The sequence below is a fragment of the Pleurodeles waltl genome, chromosome 11, assembly GCF_031143425.1.
Source record: "Pleurodeles waltl isolate 20211129_DDA chromosome 11, aPleWal1.hap1.20221129, whole genome shotgun sequence".
In the NCBI taxonomy this organism is placed as follows: Eukaryota; Metazoa; Chordata; class Amphibia; order Caudata; family Salamandridae; genus Pleurodeles; species Pleurodeles waltl.
Genome location: NC_090450.1, coordinates 265,433,420 through 265,454,873, shown reverse-complemented (window position 1 = coordinate 265,454,873; position 21,454 = coordinate 265,433,420).

Sequence of the window (21,454 nt, the reverse complement as noted above, 5' to 3'; positions counted from 1 at the left end):
TAGGGATCTCCTGGAACCCCAATACCCTGGGTACCTCAGTACCATATACTAGGGAATTATAAGGGTGTTCCAGTAAGCCAATGTAAATTGGTAAAAATGGTCACTAGCCTGTCAGTGACAATTTGGAAAGCAATGAGAGAGCATAACCACTGAGGTTCTGATTAGCAGAGCCTCAGTGAGACAGTTAGTCACTACACAGGTAACACATTCAGGCACACTTATGAGCACTGGGGCCCTGGGTTACCAGGGTCCCAGTGACACATACAACTAAAACAACATATATACAGTGAAAAATGGGGGTAACATGCCAGGCAAGATGGTACTTTCCTACAGCCACCTCCTGCTTCATCCTGTCCATCCAGCTCAACATACGTTGCATGTCACGTTGTAGTGTCCTGAATTCAGTCATGTCTAATACTGCAGCTGGGGTCGTCTGGGCAGCACTTGTTGAAGCTGGTGCTGGTGCCGTGGTTGGAGGAGGAGGTGCAGAAGGTGCTGCTTGTGGGCCTTGAGCTGACGAGGTCGAGGGACCTGCTGGAGTGGCTGTCATCCCTGGGGTGAATGTGGTCTGAGCTGTGGTGGTGGTGGCAGTTGTGGGCAATGCTGGCCCCCCTTGGCCAAATGCCCTCCCTACCCCTGTAGCTTTCTCATGGCGATATCTCCTTGCCATATTGTGGAACCCATCCTCCACATCGAGTATGTAGTGGTACCGCACTGCCCGCCTCTAAAATTCCCCTATCTCCTGGGCATTCACGTTGGCAGCTGTAAAAATAGAGACAGGCAAACATTAGTGACATCATTGTGCGATACAAGTACAGATGATATTCTAACACTTCATCAAAAATAGCACATGCAGTCCAAATCACAGTACAGATGATAGAATGTCCCTGAGGAATGACATGCCAACGCAGCCTGCCCATCAACTATCTGACAGCACAGCAATGCACAACAAGGTGTGTACCTAACTAAATGATCTGTGCATATTTGTACTGCTAGTAGTCACATAACAAATGCTGCAAGTACTCAACTTGTGCCAGGCTGACTAATCACTATCTTCTGGATCAAATTCAAGGCACTCAAGACCTGTGATGTGTATATGGAACTGCCAGGATGTTATGCAGTTGGTAATTATGAGGGGGCATTGTAGTTTGGAACACATGAATGCTTGAATTACATGTCTGTCATCTACACTGTGATCATAACACCTAGCTACACATATTTTCTACCCCTAACCCTGTGCCTCAGGGGGGGATGGACATGCACCACATACTTTCAAACATCAAGGACAACTACGAAGCTTTGGACAGCTGTCCATGGGTTTAGTCAGTCCACCACAGGTAAGGAGGCCTGCCAACTAGGACTGAGTCAACCATTGGACAATCACATCTACATTAATTTTTCTATTTGCGGACAATTGTCAACATCATTAGATCTCACTGACACATTTCCAAAATCAAGCACATTGATGCAGGCACCCATCTGGCCTTGACCTGCATGCACGCCTATGACATTTCACTCAAGTGCCACGTAAATGGAATACAACATGTGGAGCTAGATGCTGCGGGACAGTCACCCATACAGTCCTACATGTTCATTACTTAACAGAGAACTGCAAGTCTGTGTGTAAAACTGATGCATCACTATTCTGTGTGAATTAGGGTATGACTTGCTGACTAAATTATGACACTGTCCATTTTCAAATCAATTTCTGGCATACGTGTAGCAACAAATCACCTTGTTTACCTGCCCTTGCCTATTGTGCAGCACTCGACTCCCAATATATGACTCTCCGCTGCTGAATGTGGAACAATATGTCAACCTCCAGTCAAGTCACATATCAGATCACGTGCCAGCACATCATATCTTGCAATGAGTCCAACACACAGGACTCAATCACAAAACAGCTGCAAACACAACACAAGACAAACATATTAACACTTACTGGATACCTCTGGGTCTGCAAATCGATCCACTTCACCAATTGTGTAGGGGGCCAGTCCACCTGTAAAACATGGAAGGGTGATGTGTCCTCAATGTCTGCTCACTGTACAAAAGTTGGAACAACAAATCACTGTGTGTGACATTTTATATGATAGAGCTGCACATCAGGCATGTAGACACCCCAACAGACATACCACTGCAAACATGCATTGACACTGTCACTCCAGTGAGTGATAGACACACAAATGCACACCTTCACTGTCCCTAACAATCATGTGGTGCCAAACATGATTACTCAATTTTGTGCTTAATTCATTCCAGAGGGTACTCCATTTAATCATTTGTAATTGGGAGACATATGCAATGCCACATTCCTGGTGCACTGCAATACCAGTGACTCAGGTATTGTGGCTTGTGCATCAAGGGACAATGAGTAACTGTGAGATGCTCATGTGGGTTGATTTGCGTTCAGGAATTATTGTGCTTTCAGTGGTCCATTATATGTGTGCCAGTGCTGTATGTAGGTTATATTTGCCACATTGGCAGTGTACCCAGAGCCGTATATTCCCCCTATGACAACATGATGGTAGGGATCCTGTGTGTTACTTGATGACAATGTTAAGCTAAACATGGATTGGACACTTTTCTGATTCAAAACAACAAAAAGATGTATGCTGACAATATCTTATTTGATCATCCTTGACAAAATGCATAGGCACAGGTGTAGTCATTGCACATGAAATGTGTTACTCTGGGCCCTGTGTACCTATATTAGGTATTATAAATTACAATTTGCCAGAATCAGTAACTTAGAATTGACAAGTTGGGTGATCAGTGGTGGTACAACCGAACTGACACTTTTCGCTAATAAAAACATGGGTTAGCAAATGTCCTACTTCTGCAATCATGATGAGGTAGGCCTCTATTTGAAAGCACCTTGGGAATGGCAGCACTCACAGGAATGCTGACCTGCTGATCTTAGCATGCCACCATGTCTGTGACAGCATTCATACAGAGAAGTTCACATTTGTACAAATTCTGCACTATATCAGCAGGGGTGTACCAAAAGTAAATTAACAATCTATTTCATCACTAAAATGGTGTAATGGAAGCAGTCAGTGGTCCCCTGCACAACATCATGCTAACAAATAGTTTGTGACCATGCATTCACAAAGAACAGGGATCCCATGATGACCCATTCACTTTACAAAATAGTTTGGCTATAAAGTGACACAGATTATAACTGCACTTGCTCAGTACCAGCAATTGCGCCCAAGCCAAAAATGTTGTTGGGCCCTGCTACTCAATGATAGGATTTCAACAGCTACTCTGAAAAGCCACGAGATGAACCTGTTTTGTGCTACTGCAATCTGGTAGCATCCTGGCACATTTGGGATTGGCCATTTGAAAGATTATCTGTTCAGATGTAAAAATACAGAAACAATGTACTTAGGGCGAGAAGTGTCATTTTGTTTTGTGTTGCATTTGCCTCATTTGTTTACGCTACAGCTATGGAAATTAGCAAAATAAGTTTGATTGTAGCAAGTGTGCTATACTTTTGCATCCAGAAATAACGCAAATACAGCACAAACAATGTAGGAATATCAGCCTAAGATAATAGCAGAGGTTAGGAAGAGCTTTGTACGTATGGCCATGAATACTGTTCAGACATGGTTAAAAAAAACTGGGGAGTACATTTGTTCCTTGTATTAGCATGTGAAATGCATCCCATTCCTGCTACGCTCACAGGCCCTGAATCATAATTTTGTTTGTGCCTCATTACCATCATCTACTGATGCAAACGCGGCACGAATTTACAAGATAAATTTGTCTTTTGTAAGTTTGTGCAGCTTTTGCGTCAACATATCCACAAAGACGCACTAGTAACAATCACATTGCCAAAGGCACACAAGGTTGCTAGAGACGTTTTCTCCCTTGGTCCATCACGTACCCTCAGTGTACAATATAAACGGGGCATATAAAACATGCTAGGTAACGCTTACTGAATTACTCGTAGAAAATACTCCGGTTGGGTAGGCCACGATGCTCATTTTACAGACACTAAACCTTAAAGGAAGCACTTACAAATATAAACGTAGCAGGTGCCCCAGTTGAAGGTCAGCTTCTGGAAAGGACAAGCCACCCTAACTCTTGGGCTTGGCAAAGATAAAGCAAGGCTGTGCGCTCAGAGATTCCAAAGCAGAAAACAATCTAGAATCCTACCTGGAGGTGAATTGATGATGTACTGGAGCGTAATCTGTATCTGACTGTGACACGCGGTTTCTATCTTCCTCTCCTGAAGACACAGAGTTGAAGGTTCTCCCTTTATAAAGCACCTGTAAGCTCCGCCCGCTGAACCACGCCCCCGTCTACACTCGTAGTAGGTATTGGAATTCCCGCCTCTTACCAGGATGATGGACAGCTTTCCAAAACGACCCCACTGCGTTTACCGACGTTTCCGGTGGTGCGTTGTTGATGCACAGGAGCACATATCCACAAAGACGCACTAGTAACAATCACATTGCCGAAGGCACACAAGGTTGCTGGAACCGTTTTCTCCCTGGTCCATCACGTAGCCTCAGTGTACAACATAAACGGGGCATATAAAACATGCTAGGTAACGCTTACTGAATTACTCGTAGAAAATAATCCGGTTGGGTAGGCCACGATGCTCATTTTACAGACACTAAACCTCAAAGGAAGCACTTACAAATATAAACGTAGCAGGTGCCACAGTTGAAGCTCAGCTTCTGGAAAGGACATGCCAACCTAAGTCTTGGGCTTGGCAAAGATAAAGCAAGGCTGTGCGCTCAGAGATTCCAAAGCAGAAAACAATCTAGAATCCTTCCTGGAGGTGAACTAATGATGTACTGGAGCGTAATCTGTATCTGACTGTGACGCGCGGGTCCTATCTTCCTCTCCTGGAGACACAGAGTTGAAGGTTCTCCCTTTATAAAGCACCTGTAAGCACCGCCCGCTGAGCCACGCCCGCTGAGCCACGCCCCGTCTACACTCGTAGTAGGTAAAAGAATTCACGCCTTTTACCAGGATGATGGACAGCTTTCCAAAACGACCCCATTGCATTTTACCGACGATTCCGGTGGTGCGTTGTTGATGCGCTGGAGCACGAGGACATATCCACAAAGACGCACTAGTAACAATCACACTGCCAAAGGCACACAAGGTTGCTAGAGACTTTCTCCCTTGGTCCATCACGTAGACTCAGTGTAACAACATAAACGGGGCATATAAAACATGCTAGGTAACGCTTACTGAATTACTCGTAGAAAATAATCCGGTTGGGTAGGCCACGATGCTCATTTTTACAGGCACTAAACCTCAACAGGAAGCACTTACAAATATAAACGTAGCAGGTGCCCCAGTTGAAGCTCAGCTTCTGGAAAGGACAAGCCACCCTAACTCCTGGGCTTGGCAAAGATAAAGCAAGGCTGTGCGCTCAGACATTCCAAAGCAGAAAACAATCTAGAATCCTTCCTGGAGGTGAACTGATGATGTACTGGAGCGTAATCTGTATCTGACTGTGACGCACGGTTTCTATCTTCCTCTCCTGGAGAAACAGAGTTGAAGGTTTTCCCTTTATAAAGCACCTGTAAGCTCCGCCCGCTGAGCCACGCCCCGTCCACCCTCGAAGTAGGTAAAGGAATTCCCGCCTTTTACCTTTTTTACCAGGATGATGGACAACTTTCCAAAATGACCCCACTGCGTTTTACCGCCGATTCAAGTGGTGCGTTGTTGATGCGCAGAAGCACGAGGACATCTCCACAAAGACGCACTAGTAACAATAACATTCCCAAAGGCACACAAGGTTGCTGGAGACGTTTACCCCGTGGCCCATCACGTACCCCTAGTGTACAATATAAACACAAAATCGTTTTTGTAGTAGGTTCTCCCTTTATAAAGCACCTGTAAGCTCCGCCCGCTGATCCACGCCCCGTCCACCCTCGAAGTAGGTAAAGGAACTCCCGCCTTTTTACCAGGATGATGGACAGCTTTCCAAAACGACCCCAATGCGTATACCGCCGATTCCGGTGGTGCGTTGTTGATGCTCAGAAGCACAAGGACATCTCCACAAAGACGCACTAGTAACAATCATATTGCCAAAGGAACACAAGGTTGCTGGAGACGTTTTTACCCCGTGGCCCATCACGTACCCTTAGTGTACAATATAAACGGGGCGCATAAAACATGCTAGGTTACGCTTACTGACATACTCGTAGAAAATACTCCGGTTGGGTAGGCCACGATGCTCAATTTTTACAGAAACTAAACCTCAAAAGAAGCACTTACAAATATAATCGTAGCAGGTGCCGCAGTTGAAGCTCAGCTTCTGGAAAGGACAAGCCACCCTAACTCTTGGGCTTGGCAAAGATAAAGCAAGGCTGTGCGCTCAGAGATCCCATAGCAGAAAAAGATCTAGAATCCATCCTGGAGGTGAACTGATGATGTACTAGAGCGTAATCTGTATCTGACTGTGACGCGCAGGTTCTATCTTCCTCTGCTGGAGACACAGAGTAGAAGGTTTCTCCCTTTATAAAGCACCTGTAAGCTCCGCCCGCTGAGCCACACCCCGCCCACCCTCGAAGTAGGTAAAGGAATTCCCCGCCTTTTACCACGATGATGGACAGCTTTCCAAACGACCCCACTGCGTTTACCGCCGATTCCGGTGGTGCGTTGTTGATGCTCAGAAGCACGAGGACATATCCACAAAGACGCACTAGTAACAATCACATTGCCAATGGCACACAAGGTTTGCTGGAGACGTTTTTTACCCCATGGCCCATCACGTACTCTTACTGTACAATATAAACGGGGCGTATAAAACATGCTAGGTAACGCTTACTGACATACTCGTAGAAAATACTCCGATTGGGTAGGCCACGATGCTCATTTTACAGAAACTAAACCAATAACAATAAAATACACACACTCTTTAAACCTGTCTGACTAAGTATTTTTTACCCATGATTCTAATTATGTATTGTATGTGCATATGTGTGTTTTATTCATGTGTGTGTGTGTATAAATATATATATATATGTGTATGTATGTGTATATGTTGTTTCTGTGCCTGGCATGTTTGTGGATCATTGCATGGCTCCTGATATCTATGAATTCTATCACAGGACCGGAGGCGAGGATTATGCAGATCTTTCTTCACTCTTTATTCAACAGCAAGTTCAAAGTTAAACAAAACATGAACAAAAAAACTACAAGTTCCATGAGCCCGCCGCCATGGTAACGAGTATCCAATGAGGTGCCCTCCTTCACGTCGGTATAAATAGCCCGAGACACGTCACACTTCCTCTTTCTTCACTGCTACGTGTCAGATAAGTGCCTTTTCTGCCTCCGGTTGGGAGTTTGTTTCTTGGCTTGGCGCGCTGCCGCTCAATTGTTTTGCGGGGCTTTCTGTTTGTGTAGCAACTTCATCGCTATGAGCGGTCCGGAACGGACGGGCCGCTCGAGCGTTTCATTTCCTTTCGGCCCTCGGCGTGTTTAATACACGTCGGGCCCACCAGAGGGAGCGCGCGCTGTGTTCTTCGTTATCGGAGAGCGTGCCTCTTTCAGTGCGCGGCTCGCGCTTCGCGTTTGCTTTTTTCTAGGGAAGCCTGTTTGGTCCAGTGGATAAGTTCCTGCCTTTCACCCAGACAAGCAGGGTTCAATTCCCAGGCCTGACAGATGACACTCAGTCTCTCAGCAAGCGTATCTGCATTAATCACTTTGCTTTTTTCTTTTTCTCCCCAGAATTGAGGGTTTCTCCTCTATTACATGCTTGGCACCCTGGTGCATATTTTCTCTTCCCTACCCAGACACCCGTTTGGGTAAGAATTACCCCATTAGGGAAGGCATTACTTCTTGACTTACTATCAGTGACAGAGAGGGTGGGGATATTACCCTATATATATTGTATATTTTTTGTTGGGTGTACACTCTGTCATAGTCCTCATTATGCATTCCTCCCAAGAGAATGAACCTTTTACCAACATGTCCCCAGGTGAGGGTCCCTCTCACCGTACCCTTCCCCCCGGAGTGGACACTTTGTTTTCCCAGGCTATTTCTCACGCTTTAGCCCCTCTTAGGGATACTGTAGCTAAGCTTACTGAACAGGTGTCCAGAGGTACGGGCATGTTTGGTGTGACGGGAGCGGAGGGTGATTCCTCTACCCTTTCGGCCCCCAGGAAAATGCGCAAGCGCGACGCGGGGCACCTGGGGGATGGTGTATTTTCACCCAATCCCAAGAGTGCGCGCGCGCATAAGCGCGTACCCTCCCGGGAGGACCGTTTGCCCGGAGTACTGGGTGACAAGCTTCACCACCTATGGAACCCTGATCTGGGATCCCCCAAAGGCTTCATGGGAGGTTCAGATGAGGACTCATCATCTTTAGATGACGACTCGGGTCGCCCTTGGCGTCCGGGTGCTACCCTACCAGATCCTTCGGATCACGCCGATTCTGACTCCGATATGTTTGAGCCGGAGGGTATCTACCATCCGCGTTCCTCGGAGTGGCGTCCAGACCACAAGGTGGCTGAATATGTCGCCAGTAAAATTAGGCAACCTCTGGACAAAGAGGTGCGCGCTCGTCTACGGGCGGAGTGCCCACGCCCGTCTTTATCAGATAAGGTCGCTTTCACGCCAGTTATTGACCCAAAAATGTGTACGTTTTTTTCCAAGTACACCAAGGATCCCAAAAAAGGGATTGATCGCTCCTGGAGGGCATGCCAGGATAAACTTCTTGATGTGTTAGGTCCCCTCACACAGATTATTCAATTGGCGGAGCGGGCCAAGCAAGCAAACACTCCCCTTCAGACGGACATCATTGCGGGATGGGCTCAGAGAGCTGTTTGTCTTCTGGGCAACGCGAACTGTGCCATCTCTGCAGAAAGACGCAGATCTTTATTGATCAAAATCGACCCCAAGTTAGGGGAACTGTCTAACTCGGAGGCAGGGGCTGTTGCCCAAGGCAATTTATTTGGCGATCCCTTTGTGAAAGAGTTGGGAAAATTTGTGGCTACGTTTTCAGCTTTGGATAAAGCGCAATCTTCGATTAAGAAGGTTTTCCCCAACAAGGTTTTTGGCGGGGCCGGGCGAGGCAGGGGTCGCTCTTCCGGCCGTCCTTTCCAGCAAGGCCCCAGCTCCTTCCGCAACAACGGTTGGAGGGACGGCAGACAAGGAACCTTCTTCCCCAACAGAGGCAGGGGAAGAAGCAGAGGGTCCAGAAATGCGCGAGGAGCATATAATGCCCCAGGAGGTCCCTCGGGTGAGGCTTATCCCTTTTTCCCCAACAAATTTTGGCGGGAGATTGAGGTTTTTCAGGGACAATTGGAGGCGCATTACCTCCGACGCATGGGTTCTACGAACTGTCTCAGGGTTTCAAATAGAATTCTGGGGTACCCCATTTCAGGAGAAACTGCCTCAGCCCATCGGGTTCTCGGCAGAAGACTCAGAACTCATAGATTTAGAGGTTCAGGCCCTTCTTCACAAAGGTGCCATTTCTTTTACTTCCCTTCACCCCACAGGCTTCGTAAGCAACATCTTCTTGGTGGAAAAGAAGGACAAAGGGTTTCGTCCCGTTATCAATCTTCCTGCTTTCAACGAATGGGTGGTTTACAGACATTTCAAAATGGAGGGTATTCACATGCTCCGCGACCTCCTCTTACAAGGGGACTGGATGGTTCGTCTAGATCTCAAGGACGCGTACCTCACGGTCCCTATTTTTCCACCCCATCGCAGATTTCTGCAGTTCTTATGGAACAACCAGGTGTTCGAATTCACCACACTCCCCTTCGGCCTGTCGTCGGCGCCGTGGTGCTTCACAAAACTTCTCAAACCAGTAGTGGAAACTCTGAGGTTACAAGGCATTCGCCTCATAATTTATCTGGACGACATCCTTTTGATGGATCAGTCCAGGTCTCAGTTGATGTACAATCTGAACACAACTATTGCGCTTTTCCAGGACCTTGGTTTTGTGATCAACCAACAGAAGTCGCAACTTACTCCGACTCAATCGTTAGTCTTCCTAGGGTTTCTAGTGGATTCCCGATCAGCATCTCTCAGTCTCCCGGCGATCATGGATCATTGGGGTCCCTGTTCAGTGGATCTCTTTGCGTCTCGTTGGAATGCCCAGCTTCCCCTATACTTCAGCTGGCGTCCGGATCTGGGAGCGATGGCAGTAGATGCGTTTCTCCAACATTGGGGCACTCTTCAGGGTTATGCTTTTCCCCCGTTTCTTCTTATCCCGCGGGTTGCTGCTCAAGTTCGCCGCCAAGAGGCGACGGTGATTCTAATAACCCCCTGGTGGAGATCACAGGCATGGTTCCCGACTCTGCTGGAACTCTCGTGCGAGTGTCCTCTTCGCCTCCCGGATTTTCCCTCGATACTCCTGGATCCGTCGGGGTTCTGCCACCCTCTAATCCTTCAAGGTCATCTTCCCCTCATAGCTTGGAAGATTTCCGGCATCGTTGGCAAAACAACCGGCTTTCGCAGGAAGCTAATAACTTCATCGCACAGGCCTGGGCCCCTGGTACATGCAAACGATATAAATCAGCATGGAATAGGTGGTCTAGTTGGTGTGTGGGCAAACACTGCGATCCCATGGGGGCCAGTATTGCCGACATCATCAATTTCCTGGCGGAATTAGCTGCATCCGGCTTAGCGTATCGCACCATCAATTCTTTTCGCTCGGCCATCTCTGCGGGCCATCCTCCCCTGAATAATCTCCCGATTGGGGGGCATCCCTGGGTTTGTAAACTCCTTAAGGGTATTAGACTCTCCAGACCTCCACAACCTAGATATTCGGAGCTCTGGGATGTGAACTTGGTTCTTAATCTCTTATCCTCTTGGCGGGACAACCAATATTTGTCGATGAAGGAATTGTCGGCAAAATTAGCCATGCTTCTCTGCCTCATTTCCTGTAAGCGTGTGTCAGATATCAGAGCACTGGATGTTTCCGCTCGAGTCTTTACTCCAGAAGGAGTCACGTTTACTATTGCAAGGAGAACAAAGAATAATACCAGGTCGGTGTCCTATCCCGTTTTTCCTGATTCCCCGAGGCTATGTGTGGTTAGATGTCTCAAAGTCTATGAGGAAGTGACCAGTTCTTGTAGACCTCCAGGTGAGACTCAATTGTTGATTTCTATTAAGAAGCCGTTTAGGGCGGTTTCTTCTCCCTCCATTGCCAGATGGATTCGGTGGATTCTCTCTGAGGCAGGCATAGATATTCGAGTTTTTGGGGCTCATTCTACTCGGGGAGCTATGGCTTCCAAAGCCATACAAGTGGGGGGCAGATTGGAGGACATCATGCATGCTGCTGATTGGTCTTCAGAGTCTACTTTTAAGAAGTTTTACTTTAAACCAATTCACGACGCAGCCGCACTGGTGGTAAGTAAGCTTTGAACTTGCATAATCCTCGCCTCCGGTCCTGTGATAGAATACGAAATTTCCTAGCTATCGTGAAGGAAAGTTTCAATTCTATGAAGGACACGGAGGCGAGGATTATCCCACCCACATACATTTCGCGGATATGTTCCCTCCCGATTACATCTATCTGCGTAGCAAGGTAGTATACTTGCGTTTATGCCTTTGTTTATTGGTTATTCTGCTCATATTTTAATTTTCAGGTAAACACTTGATTCAGATGTATTTTCATTTATATGTGTTTTAGAGTTCATAACTTTGTTGCCTTTGGTAGGTTTCCTGTGTTCTATCGGATTTGCATCTAATTATACCTATTTTTTAGTTTCCGAAACTACGACCAATTGACTCTACCAGGATTCCTTCCGCAGTGAAGTCGAGGAAGTGTGACGTGTCTCGGGCTATTTATACCGACGTGAAGGAGGGCACCTCATTGGATACTCGTTACCATGGCGGCGGGCTCATGGAACTTGTAGTTTTTTTGTTCATGTTTTGTTTAACTTTGAACTTGCTGTTGAATAAAGAGTGAAGAAAGATCTGCATAATCCTCGCCTCCGTGTCCTTAATAGAATTGAAACTTTCCTTCACGATAGCTAGGAAATTTCGTATTTCTGCTCTCTTTTTATCACACTTATCTACCCATCACTCTTATGTCATGTCTCTATCTAACTATCCTCCATTCTCACTCGGACTCATCCCAAATCCCTTCGACCACTTTCATCTCCTAAATATCTCTGCCTAAGCTCTTCCCCTCCACCTCCACATCTAACTCACCAAACCTCACTCTACCTCTGTGACCTCCCACACAACCCTACTAAATTCTCCTGCATTCTTCTCACCCTACTTCTATGCTCTCCCTAACCCATCCACATCCTCTTTTCCCCCCGCTCCCCTATTATTCATCTCAAGCCTTTGGATTGAGTAAATGAAGGATAAACTCCCAATTAACACTTCTGGATTTCTTTCCTCCTCCACCCCTCCATTACTCCAGTCAATCTAACTAACAAACTCTCATATCTGCAACTCAAATTAACTCATAATAATACTAAAACTGTACTCCTTATTAAATTATACTAATCCATCACTAATTCTTGTTGGGTACCGGAGTAGCGTGCTACTCATCGAAAAGCGCTTCGACGCCTCGTCAGGGGTAGTAAGCGCTATATAAATACGATTACAATTACAATTACAATATGATGGTAATGCGTTGCAAAAATTGTATAAAAAATGGGCCACAGTTTGTTCAACTTGCAGTCCACATGTCCACAAAAATTGCATGCAGCATGTCACAAAATCTTCTACTGTCATTCAAGAGAATTGTACTGTACACATTAGTCAATTTTGTACTCACCAACAGGGCTACCAATCACCACACCCAGGTGGTCCAGCAGGTCCTGCTTTCGGGCCACCAGGTCAGCCCAGTTATGCTTCAGCTGGTGGTCATTGCACGGGCTGTTGAATATGCATCGCAGGTGGAACAGCACCTTTGGCCGCCTGAGTCTTCTTGCCTCCGTGTGATACCCCTGTATCACCCGGCCCCCATCCTCCAACATCGGGGGGAGGAAGTGGCACACCAGCCACACAAATGCCCCTAGCTCCCCCTCATCCATTTGCCCCAGATGTGGCCTTCCCAACATCTCAACAAACTTAGGAGAGAAAAGGGTAAAGTGTAAAAAACAGGGAAAGGAGGTAGGTAAAGGAAACTTAACTAACCCACAGACAGGCCAACAATACCCCAACTAACAATACCCACAAACAGACTCCCAACAGTACAAAGACTTATCCAATTACAATAAATGACAAAAAAAACACTTACACAGGATACCACAGACACTTACAAAACACCAAAATACAATATCAATAGCACACAGGAGACAAATTCACAATATTCAGAGAGACAACTCAAGACACAGCCACACAGTCTAGAATAATCACAAACTGCAAAGTGAGAATGAAAGTACTCCCACTGTACCATTTCTGCAAACAGGACATCCTATTACATCACTTCCTGTCTAAATTGCGGGCCATTTTGTTTGTTTTGCGTGTAATTTTATTACGATTACGGGGTTTGCGTCAATATTCTTTGACGCATAAGCATCAAAAATTCCCCCGCATTCATGGATCAATGCATTTTAAATGGATAACTGCTTTCCTGGGGTGCGGTGGTGGAATTAACGCTAGGGACCAATTGATGTATAATGTGTGTAAGTGTCATTTTTTTTAAAGCATATGCGTGCTTATTTTACGCATATGCTTTTTTTCTACTCATTTGCTTCAAAAAATCTGTTTTAAACTGTGTGATTTTGCAATAATTTACATGCATGCAGCCTATAACTATACAAAGATAGGATGGTATGACATGCAGTGTGTGTTCTAGTGTTTGGGCAAATTTGGCAGACCATCCTACTGCGGCCCATAATACTCATGTTGTTGTGCCGGATTAGCTCTCTTAACTGCAACACAAACTTTGGAAATAAAATAGGTATTTTCTAGTTTGAGCAGGTGTTGCATCAATAGAGGACAGCAAGGCTACGCTACTAAACAAATAGACTCATGGCCTGTGTGTTTATGTCTGTGAATTGTCTGTTCAAATTATTGTTGTGCCTCTGTGGGAAAGTCATGAGAAAAGTTTGGAGTAATGTGCATGTATGAATGTGTTGTAAATGTGTATAACCATCAGATGCCAGTCATTGAGGTACATCAGTCATGATATGTGTTTGTTATATCTGTTGCGTCTTGTGCTTTGTGTACTTCCTTGACTTTGGGAACAAAACATTTCCCATGACTAACTATACACAGGATAGATCGAGGACGGTTGACAATGGATATGTCAGATATGTTACCCCTCACATGTAATGAAATTTGGGATTCCACTTCATGGTCACTTGTGTGTATACTACCCAGGAGTCAATCATTTGAACATGCTAGGTAGGTACGGTGTTTGTGACACAGAGTCTCAAATCCAATCCTAAAATTGTTATGTACACCACAGTTTAAGTCATGTAAATGACCTATGTTTCCCCTGTGGCTGTGGAGGACCATCAGACCATGCTGCATGTGTTCACATACTTCCTTTGGTTCATTGCACAAAAGTGTCCAGTTCAAGTGTGTGGCCATGTGTACCCTGTGTCAGTATTGGCCTCAATGTTGTCACAGTTACGTGCAGGTCTAGTCATGAGTCTGTGGAGCCAACCCTTGAATTAACAGAGTATCCTTCAAAGCAGATTTGACCAAAAGCCAAAGATCAACTAATGACACACATGGGGATGGTCCAGCTATGGCACAGCAGACCTTTTAGAAGGCTGACGACAGAGCAGCCTTGGTGTGCTCAAATACGTTTGGATCAGTAATAGGTAACAGGCAGGTTTCATCACAACATTTGTACACAGGGTGGGCTCTAAAATTCCCACTGCAACAGGGAACATGAGTACCTCTGTGCTGATTAATCGCACAGCTAGTCACCACGCAAGCCCCATCAAAAAGTGGTGGCAGAAGTGATTCTGTGTCTGGACCGTCAGGGCACAAACAAATTTTGTCCTTACATACACATTAGCAACCCTTGTTTGTTGTGCCTGAGGCACAGCACTAGATCCATGCATACAGCCATAGCACACTGTCACTGTTTGGCACTGATGAATACATGCAAAACCAGACAAGGCGCTGGGCTGTTTTAGGCCATTTGAATACATGTCCCAGAACAGAATACGATAAGTAAACTGATTAAACTATACTATACATTTGAGAATTCATCGTAGACCTTCCAGACACAATACCCCAGGACGAAACAAAGGGCATGGAAAGCAACTATGAGCCAAATGTAGCCACAGGGAACCTCTATGATTAAGGCAAAGACTGGAACCAGTCTGGCTAACAGGATGCAGGCTCTGTCAGGAACAAACATGAACAAGGCAAATACACAGTGAGCAGACCGTGACTGGGACAAGCAGGAACAACACTGTGGCAACAAAAAACAGTTTGTGCTGTCGTCTGCACTGTTACACAATACCCCAAGGGCTCTGGTACATAAGTGATTTGTATGCCAATGCACAGCAAGGGGATTCAGAAAATGGCAGCTTCTAAGCAGTTCCAGGCAGCAGCAAGGGCAGGGCTGGCTCAAATGGCTGGTCTGCATGGAAGTGCTCACAAGTGTGTGCACCTCCAGTCTCTCACAAGTCCTGGAGTTGGGAATCAAGTTCACAGGGCCAACTGGACCTTTCACATGGGAAGCAATGGACAGCTGATTACAGGTCTTACCGACTACTAGGCAGTGCATTATCGGACCTGAAGTCCATGCAGACTGATGAACTATGACTATGGCATGCCATACTGAAGAGGGAAGCACACAGGAGTCAGAATGGGAGTCTGGGTGAGTGTAGATGAAGATTCTCAAGGTACAGATATTCCATTTACAGCGCCCCCTAGAGAAGGGTGGGGAGAGACTTAAAACATGGCAGTGGCAGGACTTATTACCTGGGATGGACTGCGGAGGGCATGTCTTGTGAGCAATGCTTGTCATACCTGGGTCACTTGTGCTATCCATTTTCAGGTTTGATACACTTCTTGTCACACATGCTCCTTGCAGAGATAGCTGATGTCACACTTACTGCTGCCAAGGGTCAGGTCATACATTCCTGTTACCAATGCAATAGCACATCCACTGCCTCATGTATGAAGAACAATGGACCATGTTGGCAACATGGATGTGTCTCATAGCTGTGGTCCTCTGATATTGCCCTTCAAATGTGAAATAGACAGGATATATGTCATTAACACTGTGTGTGATGTTTGCTGTACGTTCATACCCATCAAATGTGATGTGGCTTTTTCAGTATGCAAATTTGTATTTCTGCAACGCTCCATGAGGCAAAACTCTGATTAAGATTCCTAGAGATCATGTGATGCATAAATAAATACCCAGAGCATGATTGATTGATTAAGTGAGGTGTTTAATTACATATGATAACAAAGTGGTGATGGTGACTATAGTTAGAAGAAGTTTTGTACAATGTGTTGTCTCCAACGCAATCCTGCAACTGTGTTTGGATGTTCCCCCTCATTTTCACGGACAGCATCCTCCTATTCCTCCTCTTCAGGCATTTGTTGATCCGGTTCATAGAGGGGAATGTTCCTCCTCACACAAATGTTGTGCAGGACGGGACGGGTCAAAATGTTCTTGCAGACCATTTCAGGGGAATATAGGAGGCTACCTCCGGTGATGTCCAGGCATCTGAATCTGGACTTCAGGATGCCAAAAGTCTGCTCAACTATGGTGCGTGTCCTACAATGTGCCTCATTATAGGCACGCTCTGCTGCTGTGCTTGGGTTGGCAATTGGGGTCATGATCCATGGCTGGATCCTGTAACCCTGATCAGCTGAAAGAGAAAATGAGGGTAAGTATTTTGTTGTTGGTTGCACCATGATTGTCACTTTGCATGGCAGTTGTTATCTTGTGTCGTCTGTGACTCATCTGTGTTTGTGGTATTGGGCCTGATTACAACTTTGGAGGAGGTGTTAATCCGTCCCAAATGTGACGGATATACCACCAGCCGTATTACGAGTTCCATAGGATATAATGGACTCGTAATACGGCTGGTGGTATATCCGTCACTTTACAGTCACTTTTGGGACGAATTAACACCTCCTCCAAAGTTGTAATCAGGCCCATTGTGTGGGATCCTAGGCATTTGTGAAGTTGTTTCTGCATTGGGTTGTTTGACTATAAAAAATGGTGTTTGGCTGGTTGACATGATATCAGTGGTTTATTTAGAAACTTGCTGTTCTGTGTGTATCTTCCATGCGTTATGTAATGTGAAAGAAGTGTCCATGTGCCTTCACTGGAGGGGACATGATACTTCCACACACACAATCGATTCCACTGTGATGGTAACATTGTTGCACTATATGGCCTGAACATCCCATCCAATTCGACATATATAATTGCAGGTGAAATGCAACAGTGAGGCCCTTTGTTTTGGCTAGGTGAGATTTCAAAACACATCACCATAATTTGTCAGCACTGAAGTGTTCACAATTGACAATGCACAATTATCCCATGTGTGACAAGTTCTATGCAAACCTATTTTTGTGCCCTCACTGAGTTGGCTCATGTGCAAACGTGTACCTACACTACTGAACTTGCGCCAGGTAAGCTGGCTAACTTGGTTGGGGGGGTGAAGGTTTTAGTGTAGGAAGGTTCATCTGCCTGTACATCTGTTATGTATATGGGGTATTGTCTCATTCCGTATGTGTTGCAGTGTGCACTTTGCATTAGTGTCACATCCACATGTTTTTATAGCACAGTCCACTTCCTTATTGCTAGCTGCCAATGTCATCCCAGGAGTGATGTGAGATGTTGGTACTGCCTCAATAGTTCCATGTCACCTTCATTAGAGACAGCGTCATCATGCTACGTGTCTCATGGTGTTTGACCTGCAGCAACACACAACACACACCCCTTACACAGAACGTATTGCTTGGAAGGGTGTGGGATTGTGTGTTAGTAATGTGATTTTGAAAGGCTCATCTTTCAAGTTATACTACCAGTTAAGGCCATGTCATTGTCAGTGTGTGGTTTTAAATTGGTCACGTGTGGCTCTAGTGTGGCATCTCTTGTTGTTTGCATCTGTCATTTTCCATAAGTGTGTATTCCATTGGGTCAGGATATCAAACATGACTACCAATGCCATATCATCCATCCTGGAAGTGTTGATTGATGGTGCTGTGGCAGAAGATGAATGAATCATGTACACTCCCAGAATACTTTGCCATGATGCTGGTGAACAATCCACAGTGATCCACAATGGCCTGCACATTGATGGAGTGTGTGTGCTTCCTGTTGCGGTATAGGTGCGCAGTTTTAGCAGGTGGCACAATCCAGACATGTGTGCAGTCAATGGCACCAAGCATGTGCGGGAAGCCATGAATTTGATTAAACCCCTGTTTGGTCTCCTGCTGCTTTTGCTGTGTGTTGGGGAAGCTGATGTGGCAGGGCGTGACTGAGATGATGGCATCAAGTACCTTGGAAAGGAAGACAGAGAATGAGGGCTGTGAGATCCCGGCAACCAGGGCACCAGTGGTTTGAAAAGAGCCACTTGCCAACAGGTGCAGGACAGCTAGCAGCTTGGTCTCTGGTGGAATGATGTGGGGTGTCTGCAAGCTGGCTGCCAACTGTGGCTCAATGTGGCGTAGCAGCTGCTGTATGGCTTGCCAGTTTAGTCTGTACCTCTGGATGATGTCATGTTACCTGAGGTCCTGAAGGGTTGTCCTGGTCCTAAATATCCTCTCCTGCCTTCTTTGTTGCCTTTGGGATCCATGTTGGTGTGGTGGTAGCTGCTGCTGTTGCTCCTCTGCTCTGCATCTCCGTGCATGCTGCATGAGTATCACCTCTATGGCTTCCTTTTTGAGCAATGATGTTGCTTGTGTGACTTTTCCTTAAGTAGTGGTGTGTTTGCCCCTTTTTAACACCTGCCCTGACCCAGGCGTTAAAATTTGGCTCAAATCGGGATTTGCACAATTTTCCGGCTCCGCCTACCAGACGTATGCCATTTTTGCGATGTTGGATAAATATGGCGCACAGGTGTGTAAGTAATTTTTGGGACGGGAACACCTACCTTGCATATCATTGACGCAAGGCAGTTTCACGCATCCAGAAAATGGCGCACACTAGGATATTTTGACGTTAGATGGGTCTAGCGTCAAAGTATAAATATGGTGTTAAGTTTGCGCCGGATTTGCGCCAGATTAGCGTACAAAATGACGCTATTCCGGCGCAAAGGGAGTATAAATATGGGCCTTAGAATGGCAGATTCTTGTTCATTATCAGACCCCAGCAAGATTGAAACAAAGTGGCTATAAACTGATGAGTGTATCTCATACAAAATGGATCACCCAAGAGGAACACTCTACAATGATGATGGACATTTGAGTGACTGAGGAAATTCGATTTTTAATACGATCGTATCGACCCGCCATTTTGTGGCCCGCCGCCATTTTATGTTGCCTTCACTCAGGCAGCACAGCGAACGAAGTCCATTCTGCCTTTTCTGCTTATTCTGCAACATGGTGTTCAAAACAGTCTTCTGCCTCTATCTTTACAAGGCTGGTATTAAGGTCTGACCGAGTACACTAATCCCTGTCTGGTTTTCTAATCCTTGTTTCAACTATCTGTAGGCTCACACTATTCTCCGCCGATCTTATCTTATCGTCTGGCCTTCGCTATCCTTTGCTAGTATTCTCTCATTTCACAACTGTCTTCCAAACGCACACAAACTTATCGCACCACATGCAACTTCGTTGTGGATCGGTTAATGAATTAGTTCAAGGGAGGGGTGACAAACACAGCTGGAGGGGAGGCAACCTTAAGTCACTTGATACTTTGTTCTGTCTTGTTTTCCGACATTTCTATTGACTCTGTTCTATCTTTACGTTATTCTTACTGGCTCCTTTCTATGTGTTCTGGGAGTGTATGTAGTTAATAAATGTTTTTATACGGTATATAAGATTGTGCGCCACAAAGTAAAGTGGCAGTCTCCTGAGAACATACCTTGTGTACTTCTTGGACAACTGTACTAGCTGCAGCTAATAAAATCTGATCTTTTACGCCTGACAGAGTGTCCCGTGTCTCTGTTAGTTGAGGCAGGTGAATCCAAGGAGATTTCAGGCGTACCCTGCGCCGCCAGGCCCATAAGGTTCTGGTTCTTCAACTGGCGCCCAACGTGGGGCGGCTTCAGCGGTACTGGTTTCTGCCTGAAGGTCGTGAGGAACCCCGCAAGAAAATTCTGGAGGAATCGCGAGCCACGTCAAGCGACCCCTGTATGTCGAAGTGGTCCGAAGGTCTTTTTCAGCGCGGTTACTCCTTCCTGACGGCTACTGACGACTGCTGCCCTGACTGCCGCCCTGCCTTGGCCCTTTCTTTGATGATGTATGGTAAAGCGAGACGATAGACGGGCCTCTGTTGGTGTAAGAAGACATCCTTAGTTAAGTATTTGGTGGGTCGCGCCCACAAATTTTTGGTCTTTGTTTTGTCCTTAGGTCCTTAGATTTGGCCATTGCAGTGGCCAAAGCCGAGGGGTAAGTGCATTTGTGCTGTGTAAACTGAAAGTTTTACCCCCTTGATGTTTGTGAACAGCCAGTAAAAATCGTGAGATGTCTGGTCTGACTAAGTTTGGAAAACTTTGTTGCTTTGGTTGTAATAGGGACTCCCAGCTTGAAGACTCCTGTCCGATTCCTTCGGTTGGAACTCCCACATATGAGCTCTATTCTAAACATGGTGTTGGTCCTATTGCCTTTAATAAGACATGGACCCGATATACAAAGAAAGATGGTGTTTTAATATGGCCAGAAAATGGTAGTTTCGAAACTGATGTGCTAGATAATTTAGAAGCAACGTTATTTAAAAGAAAAGCCCGGCCGGCAATGTTTGACTCTTTTCGCCTTTGGCGTAAGGAAGCCAAACAGAGAGAAATTAAACAAGCGAAACGAGATAGGAAAACACAGGGAATGACGATTATACAGGCTGCTCAGCAATTCAAAGATGATGAAATAGATAATGCAATGGAAATTTCAGACAGACAGCATCGAATGGCAATAGATAAATGCTATCCGACGTTGCCTATCTCTTCCCTTGATAAGAGAAAAGATTTTGAGGAAGATTCCTTAATGTCCCACTTATTGAAATTGCCTCCGCCCTATGTACAAGGTGCTAATGCACCCCCGATGTTACAGCCTGTTCAGCCGCCAGTTGTGCTTCCGCCTGCTCCAGCTTTTCCACATTTGCCTCCTCAAGTATTGCCTATGCCAGCTTTGCCTTTAACTCCTTTGCCTTCTGCTCCTTTGGCAATTCCTAATGCTCCTTTAGTTAATTCACCTAATACCTTGTCCCCTATCCTTATGTCAAATTCTCCATCTATGCGTAAGCGATTTGCAGATACTGTCTCTGGTCTCTTATCACCTTTCTTTGAAGCTTTAAATGTGTCTCCAGCTTTTTCTCGAAGACAGTCTCGTAGTCAATTCCCAGACTCCGAAGAGCGAGAAAAATTGGACTCACTTGCTTGTAGATGGATCAAGAAGGGTCCCCAATATAGTA